The sequence below is a fragment of the Scyliorhinus torazame genome, chromosome 22 (assembly GCF_047496885.1).
Source record: "Scyliorhinus torazame isolate Kashiwa2021f chromosome 22, sScyTor2.1, whole genome shotgun sequence".
In the NCBI taxonomy this organism is placed as follows: domain Eukaryota; kingdom Metazoa; phylum Chordata; class Chondrichthyes; order Carcharhiniformes; family Scyliorhinidae; genus Scyliorhinus; species Scyliorhinus torazame.
The window spans coordinates 14822455-14848468 of NC_092728.1; the positions used below are offsets into that span (position 1 = coordinate 14822455).

The following is a 26014-nucleotide window of genomic DNA, read 5'->3' on the forward strand; positions in this document are numbered from 1 at the left end:
GTTTCCTCCCACAGTCCAAAGAGGTGCAGGTTAGGTGGATTGGCCGTGCTAAATTGCCACTTAGTGTAGGTTCGGTGAGGTTACGGGGATGGGGTCAGGAGGAGTGGCGGGGGGGGGGGGGGGGGGATTGGGCCTGGGTAGGGTGCTCTTTCAGAGGGTCGGTGCGGATTTGATGGGCCGAATGTGATTGTATGATGATTTCTGTGTCTCTGGTGTGATGTTTTCAGATGGAGGTGCCGTCGCAGTTATGGCTGAGGAAGAGGGAGACAGACTCCAAACAGTACGGGGAGCTGTTGCTTCAGGTGCTGAGCGGCCTTCTTGGATCAGATGGTGAGCCCTCCTGCGCACGGACGTTACACACCCCCCCCCCCCCCACCCCAATGCACCACTGAATCCTCGGACGTTACATTCCAACAATATTCCGCTGTCACCTTGCGCTCGCTCGCAATTCCAGACTGCATGCCCATTGGGCCTCGCAGATAGCCCGCAGTGCGATTGGCACGCTACTAATTCAACTACATTTGCAAACTTATTTCTCCTGCCCTGCTGACTGTAAGGAGGCGAGACTCGTCAGCCTCAAATTGTGGTTAGGCTTTCGAGATTCGGGAGATGAATTACTCTGTGTGCGGTAACTGGTCTGATTAGTAAGTTTGCGGACGACACAAAGGTTGGTGGAATTGCGGATAGCGATGAGGACTGTCAGAGATGCAGCAGGATTTAGATTGTTTGGAGACTTGGGCGGAGATGGCAGATGGAGTTTAATCCGGTCAAATGTGAGGTAATGCATTTTGGAAGGTCTAATGCAGGTAGGGAATATACAGTGAATGGTAGAACCCTCAAGAGTGTTGATAGTCAGAGAGATCTAGGTGTACAGGTCCACAGGTCATTGAAAGGGGCAACACAGGTGGAGAAGGTCGTCAAGAAGGCATACGGCATGCTTGCCTTCATTGGCCGGGGCATTGAGTATATGAATTGGAAAGTCATGTTGCAGCTGTATAGAACCTTAGTTAGGCCACACTTGGAGTATAGTGTTCAATTCTGGTCGCCACACTACCAGAAGGATGTGGAGGCTTTAGAGAGGGTGCAGAAGAGATTTCCAGAATGTTGCCTGGTATGGAGGGCATTAGCTATGAGGAGCGGTTGAATAAACTCGGTTTGTTCTCACTGGAACGACGGAGGTTGAGGGGCGACCTGATTGAGGTCTACAAAATTGAGGGGCGTAGACAGAGTGGATAGTCAGAGGCTTTTCCCCAGGGTAGAGGGGTCAATTACTAGGAGGCATAGGTTTAAGATGCGAGGGGCAAGGTTTCGAGTTTTTTTACACAGAGTGGGTGCCTGGAACTCGCTACCGGAGGAGGTGGTGGAAGCAGGGACGATAGTGACGTTTAAGGGGCATCTTGACAAATACATGAGTAGGATGGGAATAGAGGGAAACGGACCCAGGAAGTGTAGAAGATTGTAGTTTAGTCGGGCAGCATGGTCGGCACGGGCTTGGAGGGCCAAAGGGCCTGTTCCTGTGCTGTACATTTCTTTGTTCTTTGTTCATTCAGATCATCGTGGTGTTAAACGCAGAGTAACTCCCCCCCCCCGGCCCCACCCCAACCCCGACTCTCCCCCCCCTCCCCCCCCAAAAAGCCTGTCCATCATCTACAAGGCACAAGTCAGGAGTGTGATGGACTCTCCCACTCGCCTGGATGAGCGCGGCTCCGACAACACTCGAGAAGTTCGACACCATCCAGGACAAAGCAGCTCCTCCCGCTCGATCAACACGCGAACCCGCACCTTCAACACCCACTCCCCCCCACCCCCCGACGCACAGCGGCAGCCGTGTGCACCGTCGACAAGATGCACTGCAGCCACTCGCCAAGGCTCCCTCGACAGCGCCGCCCAAACCCGCCACCTCTACCCCCGAGAAGGACGAGGGCACCAGGCACCATGGGGAACACCCACCACCTGCAAGTTCCCTCCTCCGGGCTGCGCCGCGCGCCACCCCCCCCCACACACACACACACCATCCCGACTTGGAAATATATCGGCCACTGTCACTGGGTCAGAATTCTGGATCTCCCTCCCTAACAGCAGTGTGGGTGTACCTACACCACACGGGGACTGCAGCAGGTTCAAGATGGCGGCTCACCCACCACCTTCTCAAGGGGGCAATTAGGGATGCGCGATCAATGCTGGGCCCAGCCAGCGACGCCCCACATGCCCCCTGAAGTAACATGTAAAGTTAACTTTTTGTCAGACAATACTTCCCCGCTTCCCCACATTCGGGGCAGCACGGCAGCATTGTGGATAGCACAATTGCTTCACAGCTCCAGGGTCCCGGGTTCGATTCCGGCTTGGGTCACTGTCTGTGCGGAGTCTGCACATCCTCCCCGTGTGTGCGTGGGTTTCCTCCGGGTGCTCCGGTTTCCTCCCACAGTCCAAAGATGTGCAGGTTAGGTGGATTGGCCATGCTAAATTGCCCTTAGTGTCCAAAATTGCCCTTAGTGATGGGTGGGGTTACTGGGTTATGGGGATAGGGTGGAAGTGTGGACCTTGGGTAGGGTGCTCTTTCCAAGAGCCGGTGCAGACTCGATGGGCCGAATGGCCTCCTTCTGCCCTGTAAATTCTATGATTCCCGCCAGACATTGAGTGTGTTGAAGGGTGTCGGCCAATGAATGTTCCCCCCCCACCCCCATTGCGAGGGTAATTGAATGTAAAAGTCGGGAGGTTATGTGGAAGTTACACGGGGCATTGGTGAGACCACATCTGCAGCACTGTGCAGGCCAGCGGTGGGCAACCGAGGCTGCGGAGTGGCCGCACGAGGGGGCCTCCTTCACCTCAGGGAGCCGCAAGATTGAAATCACTGACCACAAACCCATGAATGAGACGAGATACATTTAATACCCGCTGAGAATTTCATAAAGAGTTGTAGAAAATGCTTAATCACTTCGATATTAATAGAACAGTCATCAACTTCAAATGGTAAAATGGAGAGGAATATTTACACTTTGGACCGGGAGGGAGTGCACCGCCCTCACGGTCAGTGTTGTGAGCGATCAGCTCGCACCTTGCTTTCAGTGTGGATCACTTCAGTCATACCGGTCGGGAAAAAAATCCACGGCGACGGAAATCAGTGGAACGCAGAAACCCTGCGCGTGGACTACGGTCAATGTCCCGTGGGACACTGGTGGCCCACCGTTGCTCTCCTGTATCGGTCTCCTTATTTGGGGAAGGCTGTAAATGTGTTGGAAACAGTTCGGAGAAGGTTTACCAGACTCATACCAGGAATGGGCGGGTTGTCCAATGAGGGAACGTCGGACAGGCCGGGATTGCATCCCGCTGGGAGTTTAGAAGATTCAGAGGCGACTCGATCAGAACCTTTAAGATCCTGAGGTGGGGTCTTGACAGGGGGGGCTGTGGAGAGGGTGTTTCCTCTTGTGGGAGTATCTAGAACGGAGGGGCGGGGAGGGTCACTGTTTAAAAATAAGGGGAGGCCTCACGCCGACGAAGGCTGGGATCGAACCACAGGCGGTGTGGACTTTGCACAATTCTCTCCGCGTCTGCGTGGGTCTCACCCCCACAACCCAAAGATATGCAGGGCAGGTGGATTGGCTAAATTGCCCCTTAATTGGAAAAGTATTAGGTATTCTAATGGGGTTCAGGAGAAATGTTTTCTCTCAAGAGGGTCGAGGGTTTCTGGAACTTTCTTCCTCAAGGTGGGGGAAGCAGAACTTGTGAATGTGTTTAAGGCCGAGGTGGCTAGATTCTGGGGGGGGGGGGGGGGGGGGGGGGGGGGGGGGGTGGAGTGAAAGGTTATTGGGGGTCAGCGGGAATATGGGGTTGAGGTGACAATGAAACCGTCTGTGATCGGGTGGAATAGGGGAGCTGGGCTCGCTGAGTGGGCTCGTCCTGATTGGTGCATTCCATTCCAATCCTTCACCTCAATAACAACTTTCAAAAGAGAATTGGTGTAGTACCGACAAGGGGGGGGGGGGGGAATTTGCAGGCTGTGGGGAAGATGTAGGAGGGGAAAGCAGGGACACGAGGGACTGAATGGCCTCGCGAGAATCCGCCATTCGAAAATGAAATGAAATGAAAATCGCTGATTGTCACAAGTCGGCTTCAAATGAAGTGACTGTGAAAAGCCCCTAGTCGCCACATTCCGCCGCCTGTTCGGGGAGGCTGGTACGGGAATCGAACCGTGCTGCTGGCCTGCCTTGGTCTGCTTTCAAAGCCAGCGATTGTTTGATTTAATTTTTCTCTCATTCTCTCCACCCAGGCTCGGAAAGCTAGGATCCTCGATTCCGCGCCCCTCCTCCCCCCCCCCCCCCCCCCCCCGCCCCGTGCGTCGCCTGAACCCCTGACGGACGAATCCGGGAAACCTGGAGTGTGAGCTGCGACGTGTCTTCCTCTCCCCGCCCCCCCCCACCCCCTCTTCCTGTTCCGGCCTGATGCAAATAAATAAATACGGAGTCTGTCAGTCAATCTCCACAGTGGCTTTATTTCAGTGTTCCTCCGCAGGGCGGGATCCGACGCGTTGTCAGGGAACGGGCGGCCCGCCCCCCCCCTCCTCGTGAACCCTCCGGGTCGTCCGACCTTCACGGGGGGGTGGGGGGCACCTCTGGCCGTCAACCGGCAACTCGCTAGCCACAGGCGATTGTGGGAAATCGGGACCTCGGCAACCGCGCTTCCGATGCGATCGGGAGCTGACGCTCGCGGAACGGTCGAAAATAGGGGCCCTTCGAGTCTGCTCTGCCATTTGATACCATCATGGCCGATCCTCCAGCTCGACGCCGCATCCCTGCGCTCTCCCCGTACCTCCCGAGGGTCTCGAAAGCCTTTTCTGTTCTTGAACACAGTGAGAAGTCTTACAGCACCCAGGGTGAAGTCCAACAGGTTTGTTTCAAATCACTCAGAGCCCGGTAGCACAAGTGGACAGCTCTGTGGCTTCACAGCGCCAGGTTCGATTCCCGGCTTGGGTCACTGTCTGTGCGGAGTCTGCACCTCCTCCCCGTGTGTGCGTGGGTTTCCTCCGGGTGCTCCGGTTTCCTCCCACAGTCCAAAGACGTGCCGGTTAGGTGGATTGGCCGTGATAAATTGCCCCTTAGTGTCCAAAAAGGTTAGGAGGGGTGATTGGGTTACGGGGATAGGGTGGAAGTGAGGGCTTAAGTGGGTCAATGCAGACTCGATGGACCGAATGGCCTCCTTCTGCACTGTATGTTCTACCAGGTTAAAGTCCAACGGGTTTGTTCAAATCGCTAGCTTTCGGAGCAAACAAACCTCTTGGACTTTAACCTGGTGATGTAAGACTTCTTACTGTGCCCACCCCAGTCCAACGCCGGCATCTCCACATCTTGGTTCTTCAACACAGTTTGAGAGTAAGGGGGTTGATGACAGAGATGAGGAGGAATTTCTTCTCGGGGGGGGGGGGGGGTCAGTCTGTGGAATTCACCCCCCCACCCCCCGTGGGGTCTGCGGCTCATTGAATCTATTCAAGGCCGAGTTGGACAGATTTCTGATTGACGACGGGGGGGGGGGGGGGGGGGGGGGGGGTAGTGGGTTATGGGGGAGAGACGGACAGGAAAGTGGAGTTGAGGCCCCGATCAAATCAGACGATCTTAACCGAATGGGAGAGCAGGACTCGAGGGGCCGAGCGGCCGTCCTCTCACACATTGGTGAATTGAGATTTGCTTCGTTGCACCCGGGTCACTGGCGGCTGCATTCCTCGCAGGGGGGGGGGGGGGGGGCTGAGGCAGACGGTGACTGGAGTTAGGGCTTCGGCCTTCACGGTTCACTGCTGGACCAATGGGAGGGAGAGGGAGCGGAGGAGGAGGAGAAAGAGAAAATAAAACCACCCACGACTCAGCCTACCGCTAATTCACGCTGCTGCCATCGTGGAGTCCGCTCCGGCCCAAGATGGCGGCCGGGGTGGGGGTGGGAGATGGAGGCGTCCTGACCACACATACAGCGCTCTGCCCTTCCCTCCCTGTGTCTCCACTCCCGTCAACTTTCCCGCCGCCAGCGGTTCCGAGGGGAGGGGGCGGGGTGGGGGAGGGCAGGGTGGGGGAGGGCGGGGCGGCGGTGAGGTGGAGGAACAGCCGGGATCACATCGAATGGCAGGGCAGCCATTGGCCGAATGGCCTGCCCCTGCTCCCATTCTCCGTTCCCGCCTCGCGGCCACGCCTGGGGGGGGGGGGGTCAAAGTTCAGCGGCGGGCCCGGTGGCCGAGGTGGAAGCTGGGGCCTGGTCACGGTTCGTCAAAGTCGTCGCTCTCCTCGGGGGCGCGCCGCTCAATTCCCGACCAGTCCTCTGTGAGAGAGACAAGGAGAGAGAATGTTGGCAGATGCACTCCACACACGGCGGAAGCTCTCCTTAAAACAACAATCACTTGCATTTCTGTATCCCCTTTAACACCGTGCAGTGCCCCAGGGAACGGAACAGAGCAGATCTGGGAACACACAAGGAGATATTAGGGACAGGCGGTCAGAAGCTCAGACAATAAAGTCGGCTTTAAGAATGTCTTAACAGGTGAGACGGAGATGGTCAGAGGGAGAGGGACAGAGAAAGAGAGAGAGAGAACGGGACAGAGGGAGAGAACGGGACAGAGAGAGAGAACGGGACAGAGGGAGAGAGGGTCAGAGTGAGAGAGAGGGACAGAGTGAGAGAGAGGGACAGAGAGAGAGAGAAAACGGGACAGAGAGAGGGTCAGAGGGAGAGGGACAGAGAGAGAGAGGGACAGAGAGAGAGAGGGACAGAGAGAGAGAGAGGGTCAGAATGAGAGGGAGAGAGAGAGAGACAGGGACAGAGAGAGAGAGAGAATGGGACAGAGGGAGAGAACGGGACAGGGAGAGAGAACGGGACAGGGAGAGAGAGGGTCAGAGTGAGAGAGAGGGACAGAGAGAGAGAGAAAATGGGACAGAGAGAGGGTCAGAGGGAGAGGGACAGAGAGAGAGAGGGACAGAGAGAGAGAGGGTCAGAATGAGAGGGACAGAGAGAGAGAGACAGGGACAGAGAGAGAGAGAGGGCCTGAGACAGAGAGAGTGGGCAAGAGAGAGAGCGAGAGAGAGAGAGGGCGATAGAGAGAGGGCGATAGAGAGAGGGCAAGAGAGAGAGAGAGAGGGCAAGAGAGAGAGAGAGGGCGAGAGAGGGATGGAGGGCGAGAGAGAGAGAGGGTGAGAGAGAGGAGGGTGAGAGAGACAGAGCGAGAGAGAGAGGGCGAGAGAGTGTGACAGAGAGAGTGTGATAGAGATAGAGTGTGACAGAGGTAGAGTGTGACAGAGATAGAGTGTGACAGAGATAGAGTGTGACAGAGATAGAGTGTGACAGAGGTAGAGTGTGACAGAGATAGAGTGCGACAGAGGTAGAGTGCGACAGAGATATAGTGTGACAGAGATAGAGTGTGACAGAGATAGAGTGTGACAGAGATAGAGTGTGACAGAGATAGAGTGTGACAGAGATAGAGTGTGACAGAGATAGAGTGTGACAGAGGTAGAGTGTGACAGAGGTAGAGTGTGACAGAGATAGAGTGTGACAGAGATAGAGTGTGACAGAGGTAGAGTGTGACAGAGATAGAGTGTGACAGAGGTAGAGTGTGACAGAGATAGAGTGTGACAGAGATAGAGTGTGACAGAGATAGAGTGTGACAGAGGTAGAGTGTGACAGAGGTAGAGTGTGACAGAGGTAGAGTGTGACAGAGATAGAGTGTGACAGAGACAGAGATAGCGTGTGACAGAGATATAGTGTGACAGAGATATAGTGTGACAGAGATAGAGTGTGACAGAGATAGAGTGTGACAGAGGTAGAGTGTGACAGAGATAGAGTGTGACAGAGGTAGAGTGTGACAGAGGTAGAGTGTGACAGAGGTAGAGTGTGACAGAGGTAGAGTGTGACAGAGGTAGAGTGTGACAGAGATAGAGTGTGACAGAGGTAGAGTGTGACAGAGAAGGACAAGGGCAGCGATGAGGAGCACTCACCGTCTGCAAGTTCTCCCCCGTACACACACACACCATCCAGACTGGGAAATATATCGGCCGTTCCTTCACTGTCGCTGGGTCAGAATCCTCCCTAACAGCACTGTGGGTGTACCTACACCACAGGGACTGCAGCGGCTCACCCACCACCCTCCCGAGGGGCAATTAGGGATGGGCATTCAGTGCTGGGCCTGCAAGGCCCCACATCCCCTCCGAATGGATTGAAAAGAATATCTGCTGAAGTTGCCGCTGGCCCTCGCTTCCTTCCCCCTTCCCTACCTCGCACGGGGAGAGAGGACAACAATTCTCCACTGTCGATGTGTCCCGCGTTGTAAAGTGCAAACTGCTCCAGAATCCGCTGCTTGGCTGAGTTCACAACGATCTGGAAACTGGGCAGCGACGAATCTGCGGATGGAGTAAGAGTGGAAAGGCTGAGAGATCTCACAGCGCCACAGGGAGACTGTTCTGCCCGTCCGGCTGGGCCTAGCTTCACAAGGGCCACGCGATTGGATTCCGAATCCTGGCCCGACCTACCCCACGGAGTTCACCCTCGCCAAAGGCTCGTAACATCATCTTTGGAAATTCGGTCACAATCGCTCAACCCTCGCCCCTACCCAGGGTGACACAGAGAGAGGGGCGGAGTGAGACACAGAGAGGGGGGAGTGAGACACAGAGAGGGGGGAGTGAGACACAGAGAGGGGGGAGTGAGACACAGAGAGGGGGAGTGAGACACAGAGAGGGGGAGTGAGACACAGAGAGGGGGGAGTGAGACACAGAGAGGGGGGGAGTGAGACACAGAGAGGGGGGAGTGAGACACAGAGAGGGGCGGAGTGAGACACAGAGAGGGGCGGAGTGAGACACAGAGAGGGCGGAGTGAGACACAGAGAGGGGGGAGTGAGGGACAGAGAGGGGGGAGTGAGGGACAGAGAGGGGGGAGTGAGACACAGAGAGGGGCGGAGTGAGACACAGAGAGGGGCGGAGTGAGACACAGAGAGGGGGGAGTGAGACACAGAGAGAGGGGCGGAGTGAGACACAGAGAGGGGGGGAGTGAGACACAGAGAGGGGCGGAGTGAGACACCGAGAGGGGCGGAGTGAGACACAGAGAGGGGGGAGTGAGGGACAGAGAGAGGCGGAGTGAGACACAGAGAGGGCGGAGTGAGACACAGAGAGGGGGGAGTGAGACACAGAGAGGGGCGGAGTGAGACACAGAGAGGGGGGAGTGAGACACAGAGAGGGGCGGAGTGAGACACAGAGAGGGGGGAGTGAGACACAGAGAGGGGCGGAGTGAGACACAGAGAGGGGCGGAGTGAGACACAGAGAGGGCGGAGTGAGACACAGAGAGGGGGGAGTGAGGGACAGAGAGGGGGGAGTGAGGGACAGAGAGGGGGGAGTGAGACACAGAGAGGGGGGAGTGAGACACAGAGAGGGGGGAGTGAGACACAGAGAGGGGGGAGTGAGACACTGAGAGGGCGGAGTGAGGGACAGAGAGGGGCGGAGTGAGACACAGAGAGGGGGGAGTGAGACACAGAGAGGGGGGAGTGAGACACAGAGAGGGGGGAGTGAGACACAGAGAGGGGCGGAGTGAGACACAGAGAGGGGCGGAGTGAGACACAGAGAGGGGCGGAGTGAGACACAGAGAGGGGGGAGTGAGACACAGAGAGGGGGGAGTGAGACACAGAGAGGGCGGAGTGAGACACAGAGAGGGGGGAGTGAGGGACAGAGAGGGGGGAGTGAGACACAGAGAGGGCGGAGTGAGACACAGAGAGGGGGGAGTGAGACACAGAGAGGGGGGAGTGAGACACAGAGAGGGGGGAGTGAGACACAGAGAGGGGGGAGTGAGACACAGAGAGGGCGGAGTGAGACACAGAGAGGGGGGAGTGAGGGACAGAGAGGGGGGAGTGAGGGACAGAGAGGGGGGAGTGAGACACAGAGAGGGGGGAGTGAGACACAGAGAGGGGGGAGTGAGACACAGAGAGGGCGGAGTGAGACACTGAGAGGGCGGAGTGAGGGACAGAGAGGGGCGGAGTGAGACACAGAGAGGGGGGAGTGAGACACAGAGAGGGGGGAGTGAGACACAGAGGGGGGGAGTGAGACACAGAGAGGGGGAGTGAGACACAGAGAGGGGGGAGTGAGACACAGAGAGGGGTGAGTGAGACACAGAGAGGGGGGAGTGAGACACAGAGAGGGCGGAGTGAGACACTGAGAGGGCGGAGTGAGGGACAGAGAGGGGCGGAGTGAGACACAGAGAGGGGGGAGTGAGACACAGAGAGGGGGGAGTGAGACACAGAGAGGGGGGAGTGAGACACAGAGAGGGGGGAGTGAGACACAGAGAGGGCGGAGTGAGACACAGAGAGGGCGGAGTGAGGGACAGAGAGGGGGGAGTGAGGGACAGAGAGGGGAGAGTGAGACACAGAGAGGGGGGAGTGAGACACAGAGAGGGGGGGAGTGAGACACAGAGAGGGGGGAGTGAGACACAGAGAGGGCGGAGTGAGACACAGAGAGGGCGGAGTGAGGGACAGAGAGGGGGGAGTGAGACACAGAGAGGGGGGGTGAGACACAGAGAGGGGGGAGTGAGGGACAGAGAGGGCGGAGTGAGACACAGAGAGGGCGGAGTGAGGGACAGAGAGGGGGGAGTGAGGGACAGAGAGGGGGGAGTGAGACACAGAGAGGGGGGAGTGAGACACAGAGAGGGCGGAGTGAGGGACAGAGAGGGGGGAGTGAGACACAGAGAGGGGGGAGTGAGACACAGAGAGGGGGGAGTGAGGGACAGAGAGGGCGGAGTGAGACACAGAGAGGGCGGAGTGAGGGACAGAGAGGGGGGAGTGAGGGACAGAGAGGGGGGAGTGAGGGACAGAGAGGGGGGAGTGAGACACAGAGAGGGGGGAGTGAGACACAGAGAGGGGTGAGTGAGACACAGAGAGGGGGGAGTGAGACACAGAGAGGGGGGAGTGAGACACAGAGAGGGGGGAGTGAGACACAGAGAGGGGGGAGTGAGACACAGAGAGGGGGGAGTGAGACACAGAGAGGGCGGAGTGAGACACAGAGAGGGGGGAGTGAGACACAGAGAGGGGGGAGTGAGACACAGAGAGGGGGGAGTGAGACACAGAGAGGGGGGAGTGAGACACAGAGAGGGGGGAGTGAGACACAGAGAGGGCGGAGTGAGACACAGAGAGGGGCGGAGTGAGACACAGAGAGGGGGGAGTGAGACACAGAGAGGGGGGAGTGAGGGACAGAGAGGGGGGAGTGAGACACAGAGAGGGGGGAGTGAGACACAGAGAGGGGGGAGTGAGACACAGAGAGGGGGGAGTGAGACACAGAGAGGGGCGGAGTGAGACACAGAGAGGGGGGAGTGAGACACAGAGAGGGGGGAGTGAGACACAGAGAGGGGGGAGTGAGACACAGAGAGGGGGGAGTGAGACACAGAGAGGGGCGGAGTGAGACACAGAGAGGGCGGAGTGAGACACAGAGAGGGCGGAGTGAGACACAGAGAGGGGGGAGTGAGACACAGAGAGGGGGGAGTGAGACACAGAGAGGGGGGAGTGAGACACAGAGAGGGGCGGAGTGAGACACAGAGAGGGGGGAGTGAGACACAGAGAGGGGGGAGTGAGACACAGAGAGGGGGGAGTGAGACACAGAGAGGGGGGGAGTGAGACACAGAGAGGGCGGAGTGAGACACAGAGAGGGCGGAGTGAGACACAGAGAGAGGCGGAGTGAGACACAGAGAGGGGGGAGTGAGACACAGAGAGGGGGGAGTGAGGGACAGAGAGGGGGGAGTGAGGGACAGAGAGGGGCGGAGTGAGACACAGAGAGAGGGGCGGAGTGAGACACAGAGAGGGGGGGAGTGAGACACCGAGAGGGGCGGAGTGAGGGACAGAGAGGGGGGAGTGAGGGACAGAGAGAGGCGGAGTGAGACACAGAGAGGGCGGAGTGAGACACAGAGAGGGGGGAGTGAGACACAGAGAGGGGGGAGTGAGACACAGAGAGGGCGGAGTGAGACACAGAGAGGGGGGAGTGAGACACAGAGAGGGGCGGAGTGAGACACAGAGAGGGGCGGAGTGAGGCACCGAGAGGGGCGGAGTGAGACACAGAGAGAGGGGCGGAGTGAGACACAGAGAGGGGGGAGTGAGACACAGAGAGGGGGGAGTGAGGCACCGAGAGGGGCGGAGTGAGACACAGAGAGAGGGGGGAGTGAGACACAGAGAGGGGCAGAGTGAGACACAGAGAGGGCGGAGTGAGACACAGAGATGGGGGAGTGAGGGACAGAGAGGGGGGAGTGAGACACAGAGGGGCGGAGTGAGACACAGAGAGGGCGGAGTGAGACACAGAGAGGGCGGAGTGAGACACAGAGAGGGCGGAGTGAGACACAGAGAGGGCGGAGTGAGACACAGAGAGGGCGGAGTGAGACACAGAGAGGGCGGAGTGAGACACAGAGAGGGCGGAGTGAGACACAGAGAGGGGGGTGTGAGGGACAGAGAGGGCGGAGTGAGACACAGAGAGGGCGGAGTGAGACACAGAGAGGGCGGAGTGAGACACAGAGAGGGCGGAGTGAGACACAGAGAGGGCGGAGTGAGACACAGAGAGGGCGGAGTGAGACACAGAGAGGGCGGAGTGAGACACAGAGAGGGCGGAGTGAGACACAGAGAGGGGGGTGTGAGGGACAGAGAGGGCGGAGTGAGACACAGAGAGGGCGGAGTGAGACACAGAGAGGGGGGAGTGAGGGACAGAGAGGGGGGAGTGAGACACAGAGAGGGCGGAGTGAGACACAGAGAGGGCGGAGTGAGACACAGAGAGGGCGGAGTGAGACACAGAGAGGGCGGAGTGAGACACAGAGAGGGCGGAGTGAGACACAGAGAGGGGGGAGTGAGGGACAGAGAGGGGGGAGTGAGACACAGAGAGGGGCAGAGTGAGACACAGAGAGGGGCAGAGTGAGACACAGAGAGGGGCAGAGTGAGACACAGAGAGGGGGGAGTGAGGGACAGAGAGGGGGGAGTGAGACACAGAGGGGCGGAGTGAGACACAGAGAGGGGGGAGTGAGACACAGAGAGGGGGGAGTGAGACACAGAGAGGGCTGAGTGAGACACAGAGAGGGGGGAGTGAGACACAGAGAGGGGGAGTGAGACACAGAGAGGGGGGAGTGAGACACAGAGAGGGGGGGAGTGAGACACAGAGAGGGGGGAGTGAGACACAGAGAGGGGGGAGTGAGACACAGAGAGGGGGGAGTGAGACACAGAGAGGGCGGAGTGAGACACAGAGAGGGCGGAGTGAGGGACAGAGAGGGGGGAGTGAGGGACAGAGAGGGGGGAGTGAGGGACAGAGAGGGGGGAGTGAGACACAGAGAGGGGGGAGTGAGACACAGAGAGGGGGGAGTGAGGGACAGAGAGGGGAGAGTGAGACACAGAGAGGGGGGAGTGAGACACAGAGAGGGGGGAGTGAGACACAGAGAGGGGGGAGTGAGACACAGAGAGGGGGGAGTGAGACACAGAGAGGGCGGAGTGAGACACAGAGAGGGGGGAGTGAGACACAGAGAGGGGGGAGTGAGACACAGAGAGGGGGGAGTGAGACACAGATGGGGGGGAGTGAGACACAGAGAGGGGGGAGTGAGACACAGAGAGGGGGGAGTGAGGGACAGAGAGGGGAGAGTGAGACACAGAGAGGGGGGAGTGAGACACAGAGAGGGGGGAGTGAGACACAGAGAGGGGGGAGTGAGAAACAGAGAGGGGGGAGTGAGACACAGAGAGGGGCGGAGTGAGACACAGAGAGGGGGGAGGGAGACACAGAGAGGGGGGAGTGAGACACAGAGAGGGGGGAGTGAGACACAGAGAGGGGCGGAGTGAGACACAGAGAGGGGGGAGTGAGACACAGAGAGGGCGGAGTGAGACACAGAGAGGGGCGGAGTGAGACACAGAGAGGGGGGAGTGAGACACAGAGAGGGGGGAGTGAGGGACAGAGAGGGGGGAGTGAGACACAGAGAGGGGCGGAGTGAGACACAGAGAGGGCGGAGTGAGACACAGAGAGGGCGGAGTGAGACACAGAGAGGGGGGAGTGAGACACAGAGAGGGGGGAGTGAGACACAGAGAGGGGGGAGTGAGACACAGAGAGGGGCGGAGTGAGACACAGAGAGGGGGGAGTGAGACACAGAGAGGGGGGAGTGAGACACAGAGAGGGGGGAGTGAGACACAGAGAGGGGGGGAGTGAGACACAGAGAGGGCGGAGTGAGACACAGAGAGGGCGGAGTGAGACACAGAGAGAGGCGGAGTGAGACACAGAGAGGGGGGAGTGAGACACAGAGAGGGGGGAGTGAGGGACAGAGAGGGGGGAGTGAGGGACAGAGAGGGGCGGAGTGAGACACAGAGAGAGGGGCGGAGTGAGACACAGAGAGGGGGGGAGTGAGACACCGAGAGGGGCGGAGTGAGGGACAGAGAGGGGGGAGTGAGGGACAGAGAGAGGCGGAGTGAGACACAGAGAGGGCGGAGTGAGACACAGAGAGGGGGGAGTGAGACACAGAGAGGGGGGAGTGAGACACAGAGAGGGCGGAGTGAGACACAGAGAGGGGGGAGTGAGACACAGAGAGGGGCGGAGTGAGACACAGAGAGGGGCGGAGTGAGGCACCGAGAGGGGCGGAGTGAGACACAGAGAGAGGGGCGGAGTGAGACACAGAGAGGGGGGAGTGAGACACAGAGAGGGGGGAGTGAGACACAGAGAGGGGGGAGTGAGGCACCGAGAGGGGCGGAGTGAGACACAGAGAGAGGGGGGAGTGAGACACAGAGAGGGCAGAGTGAGACACAGAGAGGGCGGAGTGAGACACAGAGATGGGGGAGTGAGGGACAGAGAGGGGGGAGTGAGACACAGAGGGGCGGAGTGAGACACAGAGAGGGCGGAGTGAGACACAGAGAGGGCGGAGTGAAACACAGAGAGGGCGGAGTGAGACACAGAGAGGGCGGAGTGAGACACAGAGAGGGCGGAGTGAGACACAGAGAGGGCGGAGTGAGACACAGAGAGGGCGGAGTGAGACACAGAGAGGGCGGAGTGAGACACAGAGAGGGCGGAGTGAGACACAGAGAGGGCGGAGTGAGACACAGAGAGGGGGGTGTGAGGGACAGAGAGGGCGGAGTGAGACACAGAGAGGGCGGAGTGAGACACAGAGAGGGGGGAGTGAGGGACAGAGAGGGGGGAGTGAGACACAGAGAGGGCGGAGTGAGACACAGAGAGGGCGGAGTGAGACACAGAGAGGGCGGAGTGAGACACAGAGAGGGCGGAGTGAGACACAGAGAGGGCGGAGTGAGACACAGAGAGGGGGGAGTGAGGGACAGAGAGGGGGGAGTGAGACACAGAGAGGGGCAGAGTGAGACACAGAGAGGGGCAGAGTGAGACACAGAGAGGGGCAGAGTGAGACACAGAGAGGGGGGAGTGAGACACAGAGAGGGGGGAGTGAGACACAGAGAGGGGGGAGTGAGACACAGAGGGGCGGAGTGAGACACAGAGAGGGCGGAGTGAGACACAGAGAGGGCGGAGTGAGACACAGAGAGGGCGGAGTGAGGGACAGAGAGGGCGGAGTGAGGGACAGAGAGGGCGGAGTGAGGGACAGAGAGGGCGGAGTGAGGGACAGAGAGGGCGGAGTGAGGGACAGAGAGGGGGGTGTGAGACACAGAGAGGGGGGAGTGAGACACAGAGAGGGGGGGAGTGAGACACAGAGAGGGGCGGAGTGAGACACAGAGAGGGCGGAGTGAGACACAGAGAGGGCGGAGTGAGACACAGAGAGGGCGGAGTGAGACACAGAGAGGGGGGAGTGAGACACAGAGAGGGGGGAGTGAGACACAGAGAGGGGGGGAGTGAGACACAGAGAGGGGCGGAGTGAGACACAGAGAGGGGGGAGTGAGACACAGAGAGGGGCGGAGTGAGACACAGAGAGGGCGGAGTGAGACACAGAGAGGGCGGAGTGACACAGAGAGGGCGGAGTGACACAGAGAGGGGGGAGTGAGACACAGAGAGGGGGGAGTGAGACACAGAGAGGGGCGGAGTGAGGGACAGAGAGGGGGGAGTGAGACACAGAGAGGGGGGAGTGAGACACAGAGAGGGCGGAGTGACACAGAGAGGGGGGAGTGAGACACAGAGAGGGGGGAGTGAGACACAGAGAGGGGCTGAGTGAGACACAGAGAGGGGCTGAGTGAGACACAGAGAGGGGGGAGTGAGACACAGAGAGGGGGGGTGAGACACAGAGAGGGACGGAGTGAGGGACAGAGAGGGGGAAGTGAGACACAGAGAGGGGCGGAGTGAGACACAGAGAGGGGGGAGTGAGACACAGAGAGGGGCGGAGTGTGACACAGAGAGGGCGGAGTGAGACACAGAGAGGGCGGAGTGAGACACAGAGAGGGCGGAGTGAGACACAGAGAGGGGCGGAGTGTGACACAGAGAGGGCGGAGTGAGACACAGAGAGGGGGGAGTGAGACACAGAGAGGGCGGAGTGAGACACAGAGGGGCGGAGTGAGACACAGAGAGGGCGGAGTGAGACACAGAGAGGGGCGGAGTGAGGGAAAGAGAGGGGGGAGTGAGACACAGAGAGGGGGGAGTGAGGGACAGAGAGGGGCGGAGTGTGACACAGAGAGGGCGGAGTGAGACACAGAGAGGGGCGGAGTGTGACACAGAGAGGGCGGAGTGAGACACAGAGAGGGCGGAGTGAGACACAGAGGGGGGAGTGAGGGACAGAGAGGGGCGGAGTGAGGGACAGAGAGGGGCGGAGTGAGGGACAGAGAGGGGCGGAGTGAGACACAGAGAGGGGGGAGTGAGACACAGAGAGGGGGGAGTGAGACACAGAGAGGGACGGAGTGAGACACAGAGAGGGGCTGAGTGAGACACAGAGAGGGGCGGAGTGAGACACAGAGAGGGGCGGAGTGAGACACAGAGAGGGGCGGAGTGAGGCACAGAGAGGGGAGAGTGAGACACAGAGAGGGGCTGAGTGAGACACAGAGAGGGGCGGAGTGAGATACAGGGAGGGGGGAGTGAGACACAGAGAGGGGCGGAGTGAGAGACAGAGAGGGCTGAGTGAGACACAGAGAGGGGGGATGAACACAGAGAGGGGGGATGAGACACAGAGAGGGGGGGATGAGACACAGAGAGGGGGGAGTGAGACACAGAGAGGGGGGAGTGAGACACAGAGAGGGGGGAGTGAGACACAGAGAGGGGGAGTGAGACACAGAGAGGGGCGGAGTGAGACACAGAGAGGGGGAGTGAGACACAGAGAGGGGGAGTGAGACACAGAGAGGGGGAGTGAGACACAGAGAGGGGCGGAGTGAGACACAGAGAGGGGGGAGTGAGACACAGAGAGGGGGGGAGTGAGACACAGAGAGGGGGGAGTGAGGGACAGAGAGGGGGGAGTGAGACACAGAGAGGGGGGAGTGAGGGACAGAGAGGGGGGAGTGAGGGACAGAGAGGGGGGAGTGAGGGACAGAGAGGGGGGAGTGAGACACAGAGAGGGGGGAGTGAGACACAGAGAGGGGGGAGTGAGACACAGAGAGGGGGGAGTGAGACACAGAGAGGGGCGGAGTGAGACACAGAGAGGGGAGTGAGGGACAGAGAGGGGGGAGTGAGACACAGAGAGGGGCGGAGTGAGACACAGAGAGGGGGAGTGAGACACAGAGAGGGGCGGAGTGAGACACAGAGAGGGGGGAGTGAGACACAGAGAGGGGGGAGTGAGACACAGAGAGGGGCGGAGTGAGACACAGAGAGGGGGGAGTGAGACACAGAGAGGGGGGGAGTGAGACACAGAGAGGGGCTGAGTGAGACACAGAGAGGGGGGGAGTGAGACACAGAGAGGGCGGAGTGAGACACAGAGAGGGGCCGGGTGAGACACAGAGAGGGGCAGAGTGAGACACAGAGAGGGGGAGTGAGACACAGAGAGGGGCGGAGTGAGACACAGAGAGGGGCAGAGTGAGACACAGAGAGGGGGAGTGAGACACAGAGAGGGGGAGTGAGACACAGAGAGGGGGGAGTGAGACACAGAGAGGGGGGAGTGAGACACAGAGAGGGGCGGAGTGAGACACAGAGAGGGGGGAGTGAGACACAGAGAGGGGCGGAGTGAGACACAGAGAGGGGGGAGTGAGACACAGAGAGGGCGGAGTGAGACACAGAGAGGGGCCGGGTGAGACACAGAGAGGGGCAGAGTGAGACACAGAGAGGGGGAGTGAGACACAGAGAGGGGCTGAGTGAGACACAGAGAGGGGGGGAGTGAGACACAGAGAGGGGCAGAGTGAGACACAGAGAGGGGGGAGTGAGGGACAGAGAGGGGCGGAGTGAGACACAGAGAGGGGGGAGTGAGACACAGAGAGGGGCGGAGTGAGACACAGAGTGGGGGGAGTGAGACACAGAGAGGGGCGGAGTGTGACACAGAGAGGGGGGAGTGAGACACAGAGAGGGGGGAGTGAGACACAGAGAGGGGGGAGTGAGACACAGAGGGGGGGGAGTGAGACACAGAGAGGGGGGAGTGAGACACAGAGAGGGGGGAGTGAGGGACAGAGAGGGGAGAGTGAGACACAGAGAGGGGCGGAGTGAGACACAGAGAGGGGGGAGTGAGAAACAGAGAGGGGGGAGTGAGACACAGAGAGGGGGGAGTGAGAAACAGAGAGGGGGGAGTGAGACACAGAGAGGGGCGGAGTGTGACACAGAGAGGGGGAGTGAGACACAGAGAGGGGGGAGTGAGACACAGAGAGGGGGGGGAGTGAGACACAGAGAGGGGGGAGTGAGGGACAGAGAGGGGGGAGTGAGACACAGAGAGGGGCGGAGTGAGACACAGAGAGGGCGGAGTGAGACACAGAGAGGGCGGAGTGAGACACAGAGAGGGGGGAGTGAGACACAGAGAGGGGGGAGTGAGACACAGAGAGGGGGGAGTGAGACACAGAGAGGGGGGAGTGAGACACAGAGAGGGGCGGAGTGAGACACAGAGAGGGGGGAGTGAGACACAGAGAGGGGGGAGTGAGACACAGAGAGGGGGGGAGTGAGACACAGAGAGGGCGGAGTGAGACACAGAGAGGGCGGAGTGAGACACAGAGAGGGGCGGAGTGAGACACAGAGAGGGGGGGTGAGACACAGAGAGGGACGGAGTGAGGGACAGAGAGGGGGAAGTGAGACACAGAGAGGGGCGGAGTGAGACACAGAGAGGGGCGGAGTGAGACACAGAGAGGGGCGGAGTGAGACACAGAGAGGGGCAGAGTGAGACACAGAGAGTGGGGGAGTGAGGGACAGAGAGGGGGGGAGTGAGGGAAAGAGAGGGGGGAGTGAGACACGGAGAGGGGCGGAGTGTGACACAGAGAGGGCGGAGTGAGACACAGAGAGGGGCGGAGTGAGACACAGAGAGGGGCGGAGTGAGGGACAGAGAGGGGCGGAGTGAGACACAGAGAGAGGGGCGGAGTGAGACACAGAGAGGGGGGAGTGAGACACAGAGAGGGCGGAGTGAGACACAGAGAGGGGCTGAGTGAGACACAGAGAGGGGGGAGTGAGGGACAGAGAGGGGCGGAGTGAGACACAGAGAGGGGCGGAGTGAGACACAGAGAGGGGGGAGTGAGACACAGAGAGGGGGGAGTGAGACACAGAGAGGGGGGAGTGAGACACAGAGAGGGGGGAGTGAGACACAGAGAGGGGGGAGTGAGACACAGAGAGGGGGGAGTGAGGGACAGAGAGGGGCGGAGTGAGACACAGAGAGGGGGGAGTGAGACACAGAGAGGGGCGGAGTGAGACACAGAGTGGGGGGAGTGAGACACAGAGAGGGGCGGAGTGTGACACAGAGAGGGGGGAGTGAGACACAGAGAGGGGGGAGTGAGACACAGAGAGGGGGGAGTGAGACACAGAGGGGGGGGAGTGAGACACAGAGAGGGGGGAGTGAGACACAGAGAGGGGGGAGTGAGACACAGAGAGGGGGGAGTGAGACACAGAGAGGGGGGAGTGAGACACAGAGAGGGGGGGAGTGAGACACAGAGAGGGGGGAGTGAGACACAGAGAGGGGGGAGTGAGACACAGAGAGGGGGGAGTGAGACACAGAGAGGGGGGAGTGAGACACAGAGAGGGCGGAGTGAGACACAGAGAGGGGGGACTGAGACACAGAGAGGGGGGGAGTGAGACACAGAGAGGGGGGAGTGAGACACAGAGAGGGGGGAGTGAGACACAGAGAGGGGGGACTGAGACACAGAGAGGGGGGGAGTGAGACACAGAGAGGGGGGAGTGAGACACAGAGAGGGGGGAGTGAGACACAGAGAGGGGGGAGTGAGACACAGAGAGGGGCGGAGTGAGACACAGAGAGGGCGGAGTGAGACACAGAGAGGGGCGGAGTGAGACACAGAGAGGGGGGGTGAGACACAGAGAGGGACGGAGTGAGGGACAGAGAGGGGGAAGTGAGACACAGAGAGGGGCGGAGTGAGGGAAAGAGAGGGGGGAGTGAGACACAGAGAGGGGGGGAGTGAGACACAGAGAGGGGCGGAGTGTGACACAGAGAGGGGAGGAGTGAGACACAGAGAGGGGGGAGTGAGACACAGAGAGGGGAGGAGTGAGACACAGAGAGGGGCGGAGTGAGGGAAAGAGAGGGGGGAGTGAGACACAGAGAGGGGCGGAGTGTGACACAGAGAGGGCGGAGTGAGACACAGAGAGGGCGGAGTGAGACACAGAGAGGGGCGGAGTGAGACACAGAGAGGGGGGAGTGAGACACAGAGAGGGGGGAGTGAGACACAGAGGGGGGAGTGAGGGACAGAGAGGGGCGGAGTGAGGGACAGAGAGGGGCGGAGTGAGGGACAGAGAGGGGCGGAGTGAGACACAGAGGGGGGGAGTGAGAAACAGAGAGGGGGGAGTGAGACACAGAGAGGGGGGAGTGAGACACAGAGAGGGACGGAGTGAGACACAGAGAGGGGCTGAGTGAGACACAGAGAGGGGCGGAGTGAGGGACAGAGAGGGGCGGAGTGAGGGACAGAGAGGGGGAGTGAGACACAGAGAGGGGGGGAGTGAGGGACAGAGAGGGGCGGAGTGAGACACAGAGAGGGGCGGAGTGAGATACAGGGAGGGGTGAGTGAGACACAGAGAGGGGCGGAGTGAGAGACAGAGAGGGGCTGAGTGAGACACAGAGAGGGGGATGAGACACAGAGAGGGGGGGATGAGACACAGAGAGGGGGGAGTGAGACACAGAGAGGGGGGAGTGAGACACAGAGAGGGGGAGTGAGACACAGAGAGGGGGAGTGAGACACAGAGAGGGGGGAGTGAGACACAGAGAGGGGCGGAGTGAGACACAGAGAGGGGGGGAGTGAGACACAGAGAGGGGGGAGTGAGGGACAGAGAGGGGGGAGTGAGGGACAGAGAGGGGGGAGTGAGGGACAGAGAGGGGGGAGTGAGGGACAGAGAGGGGGGAGTGAGGGACAGAGAGGGGGGAGTGAGACACAGAGAGGGGGGAGTGAGACACAGAGAGGGGGGAGTGAGACACAGAGAGGGGGGGAGTGAGACACAGAGAGGGGGGAGTGAGGGACAGAGAGGGGGGAGTGAGACACAGAGAGGGGCGGAGTGAGACACAGAGAGGGCGGAGTGAGACACAGAGAGGGCGGAGTGAGACACAGAGAGGGGGGAGTGAGACACAGAGAGGGGGGAGTGAGACACAGAGAGGGGGGAGTGAGACACAGAGAGGGGCGGAGTGAGACACAGAGAGGGGGGAGTGAGACACAGAGAGGGGGGAGTGAGACACAGAGAGGGGCGGAGTGAGACACAGAGAGGGGGGAGTGAGACACAGAGAGGGGGGAGTGAGACACAGAGAGGGGGGAGTGAGACACAGAGAGGGGGGGAGTGAGACACAGAGAGGGGGGGAGTGAGACACAGAGAGGGCGGAGTGAGACACAGAGAGGGCGGAGTGAGACACAGAGAGGGGCGGAGTGAGACACAGAGAGGGGGGAGTGAGACACAGAGAGGGGGAGTGAGGGACAGAGAGGGGGGAGTGAGGGACAGAGAGGGGCGGAGTGAGACACAGAGAGAGGGGCGGAGTGAGACACAGAGAGGGGGGGAGTGAGACACCGAGAGGGGCGGAGTGAGGGACAGAGAGGGGGGAGTGAGGGACAGAGAGGGGCAAGTGAGGGACAGAGAGGGGGGGAGTGAGGGACAGAGAGGGGGGGAGTGAGACACAGAGAGGGGCGGAGTGAGACACAGAGAGGGGCGGAGTGAGACACAGAGAGGGGGGAGTGAGACACAGAGAGGGGGGGAGTGAGACACAGAGAGGGGCGGAGTGAGACACCGAGAGGGGCGGAGTGAGACACAGAGAGGGGGGAGTGAGGGACAGAGAGAGGCGGAGTGAGACACAGAGAGGGCGGAGTGAGACACAGAGAGGGGGGAGTGAGACACAGAGAGGGGCGGAGTGAGACACAGAGAGGGGGGAGTGAGACACAGAGAGGGGCGGAGTGAGACACAGAGAGGGGCGGAGTGAGACACAGAGAGGGGCGGAGTGAGACACAGAGAGGGGGGAGTGAGACACAGAGAGGGGGGAGTGAGGGACAGAGAGAGGCGGAGTGAGACACAGAGAGGGCGGAGTGAGACACAGAGAGGGGGGAGTGAGACACAGAGAGGGGGGAGTGAGACACAGAGAGGGCGGAGTGAGACACAGAGAGGGGGGAGTGAGACACAGAGAGGGGCGGAGTGAGACACAGAGAGGGGCGGAGTGAGGCACCGAGAGGGGCGGAGTGAGACACAGAGAGAGGGGCGGAGTGAGACACAGAGAGAGGGGCGGAGTGAGACACAGAGAGGGGGGAGTGAGACACAGAGAGGGGGGAGTGAGACACAGAGAGGGGGGAGTGAGGCACCGAGAGGGGCGGAGTGAGACACAGAGAGAGGGGGGAGTGAGACACAGAGAGGGGCGGAGGGAGACACAGAGAGGGGCAGAGTGAGACACAGAGAGGGCGGAGTGAGACACAGAGATGGGGGAGTGAGGGACAGAGAGGGGGGAGTGAGACACAGAGGGGCGGAGTGAGACACAGAGAGGGCGGAGTGAGACACAGAGAGGGCGGAGTGAAACACAGAGAGGGCGGAGTGAGACACAGAGAGGGCGGAGTGAGACACAGAGGGGGGAGTGAGACACAGAGAGGGGGGAGTGAGACACAGAGAGGGGGAGTGAGACACAGAGAGGGGGAGTGAGACACAGAGAGGGGGGAGTGAGACACAGAGAGGGGCGGAGTGAGACACAGAGAGGGGCGGAGTGAGACACAGAGAGGGCGGAGTGAGACACAGAGAGGGGGGAGTGAGGGACAGAGAGGGGGGAGTGAGGGACAGAGAGGGGGGAGTGAGACACAGAGAGGGGGGAGTGAGACACACAGAGGGGCGGAGTGAGACACAGAGAGGGGGAGTGAGACACAGAGAGGGGGAGTGAGACACAGAGAGGGGGGAGTGAGACACAGAGAGGGGGGAGTGAGACACAGAGAGGGGGGAGTGAGACACAGAGAGGGCGGAGTGAGACACAGAGAGGGCGGAGTGAGGGACAGAGAGGGGCGGAGTGAGACACAGAGAGGGGGGAGTGAGGCACCGAGAGGGGCGGAGTGAGACACAGAGAGAGGGGGGAGTGAGACACAGAGAGGGGGGGAGTGAGACACAGAGAGGGCGGAGTCAGACACAGAGAGGGCGGAGTGAGACACAGAGAGGGCGGAGTGAGACACAGAGAGGGCGGAGTGAGACACAGAGAGGGCGGAGTGAGACACAGAGAGGGCGGAGTGAGACACAGAGAGGGGGGTGTGAGGGACAGAGAGGGCGGAGTGAGACACAGAGAGGGCGGAGTGAGACACAGAGAGGGGGGAGTGAGGGACAGAGAGGGGGGAGTGAGACACAGAGAGGGCGGAGTGAGACACAGAGAGGGCGGAGTGAGACACAGAGAGGGCGGAGTGAGACACAGAGAGGGCGGAGTGAGACACAGAGAGGGCGGAGTGAGACACAGAGAGGGGGGAGTGAGGGACAGAGAGGGGGGAGTGAGACACAGAGAGGGGCAGAGTGAGACACAGAGAGGGGCAGAGTGAGACACAGAGAGGGGGGAGTGAGGGACAGAGAGGGGGGAGTGAGACACAGAGGGGCGGAGTGAGACACAGAGAGGGGGGAGTGAGACACAGAGAGGGGGGAGTGAGACACAGAGAGGGCGGAGTGAGGGACAGAGAGGGCGGAGTGAGGGACAGAGAGGGGGGTGTGAGACACAGAGAGGGGGGAGTGAGACACAGAGAGGGGGGGAGTGAGACACAGAGAGGGCGGAGTGAGACACAGAGAGGGCGGAGTGAGACACAGAGAGGGCGGAGTGAGGGACAGAGAGGGCGGAGTGAGGGACAGAGAGGGGGGTGTGAGACACAGAGAGGGGGGAGTGAGACACAGAGAGGGGGGGAGTGAGACACAGAGAGGGGCGGAGTGAGACACAGAGAGGGCGGAGTGAGACACAGAGAGGGCGGAGTGAGACACAGAGAGGGGCGGAGTGAGAAACAGAGAGGGGGGAGTGAGACACAGAGAGGGGGGAGTGAGACACAGAGAGGGGCGGAGTGAGACACAGAGAGGGGGAGTGAGACACAGAGAGGGGGGAGTGAGACACAGAGAGGGGGGAGTGAGACACAGAGAGGGGGGAGTGAGACACAGAGAGGGGGAGTGAGACACAGAGAGGGGGGAGTGAGACACAGAGAGGGGCGGAGTGAGACACAGAGAGGGGGGAGTGAGACACAGAGAGGGGCGGAGTGAGACACAGAGAGGGGGAGTGAGACACAGAGAGGGGGGAGTGAGACACAGAGAGGGGGGAGTGAGACACAGAGAGGGGGGAGTGAGACACAGAGAGGGGGGAGTGAGACACAGAGAGGGGGGAGTGAGACACAGAGAGGGCGGAGTGAGACACAGAGAGGGCGGAGTGAGGGACAGAGAGGGGCGGAGTGAGACACAGAGAGGGGGGAGTGAGACACAGAGATGGGGGAGTGAGGGACAGAGAGGGGGGAGTGAGACACAGAGGGGCGGAGTGAGACACAGAGAGGGCGGAGTGAGACACAGAGAGGGCGGAGTGAAACACAGAGAGGGCGGAGTGAGACACAGAGAGGGCGGAGTGAGACACAGAGAGGGCGGAGTGAGACACAGAGAGGGCGGAGTGAGACACAGAGAGGGCGGAGTGAGACACAGAGAGGGCGGAGTGAGACACAGAGAGGGCGGAGTGAGACACAGAGAGGGGGGTGTGAGGGACAGAGAGGGCGGAGTGAGACACAGAGAGGGCGGAGTGAGACACAGAGAGGGGGGAGTGAGGGACAGAGAGGGGGGAGTGAGACACAGAGAGGGCGGAGTGAGACACAGAGAGGGCGGAGTGAGACACAGAGAGGGCGGAGTGAGACACAGAGAGGGCGGAGTGAGACACAGAGAGGGGGGAGTGAGGGACAGAGAGGGGGGAGTGAGACACAGAGGGGCGGAGTGAGACACAGAGAGGGCGGAGTGAGACACAGAGAGGGCGGAGTGAGACACAGAGAGGGCGGAGTGAGGGACAGAGAGGGCGGAGTGAGGGACAGAGAGGGCGGAGTGAGGGACAGAGAGGGCGGAGTGAGGGACAGAGAGGGGGGTGTGAGACACAGAGAGGGGGGAGTGAGACACAGAGAGGGGGGGAGTGAGACACAGAGAGGGGCGGAGTGAGACACAGAGAGGGCGGAGTGAGACACAGAGAGGGCGGAGTGAGACACAGAGAGGGGCGGAGTGAGAAACAGAGAGGGGGGAGTGAGACACAGAGAGGGGGGAGTGAGACACAGAGAGGGGCGGAGTGAGACACAGAGAGGGGGGAGTGAGACACAGAGAGGGGCGGAGTGAGACACAGAGAGGGGCTGAGTGAGACACAGAGAGGGGGGGTGAGACACAGAGAGGGGGAGTGAGACACAGAGAGGGGCTGAGTGAGACACAGAGAGGGGCGGAGTGAGACACAGAGAGGGGGAGTGAGACACAGAGAGGGGCTGAGTGAGACACAGAGAGGGGGGAGTGAGACACAGAGAGGGGGGGTGAGACACAGAGAGGGGGGGGAGTGAGACACAGAGAGGGGGAGTGAGACACAGAGAGGGACGGAGTGAGGG

General features: G+C 60.4%; 1 long non-coding RNA gene across 1 annotated transcript; it reads right to left on the minus strand.

Moving 5' to 3' along the window:
* Positions 1-4468: 4468 nt before the first annotated feature.
* LOC140398929 (uncharacterized) lies at positions 4469-8367 on the minus strand. Its single transcript, XR_011937602.1, has 2 exons — positions 8238-8367; positions 4469-6297 (listed from the first exon to the last, which is right to left on the minus strand). It is a non-coding gene; the product is annotated as an uncharacterized lncRNA (long non-coding RNA).
* Positions 8368-26014: the final 17647 nt, after the last annotated feature.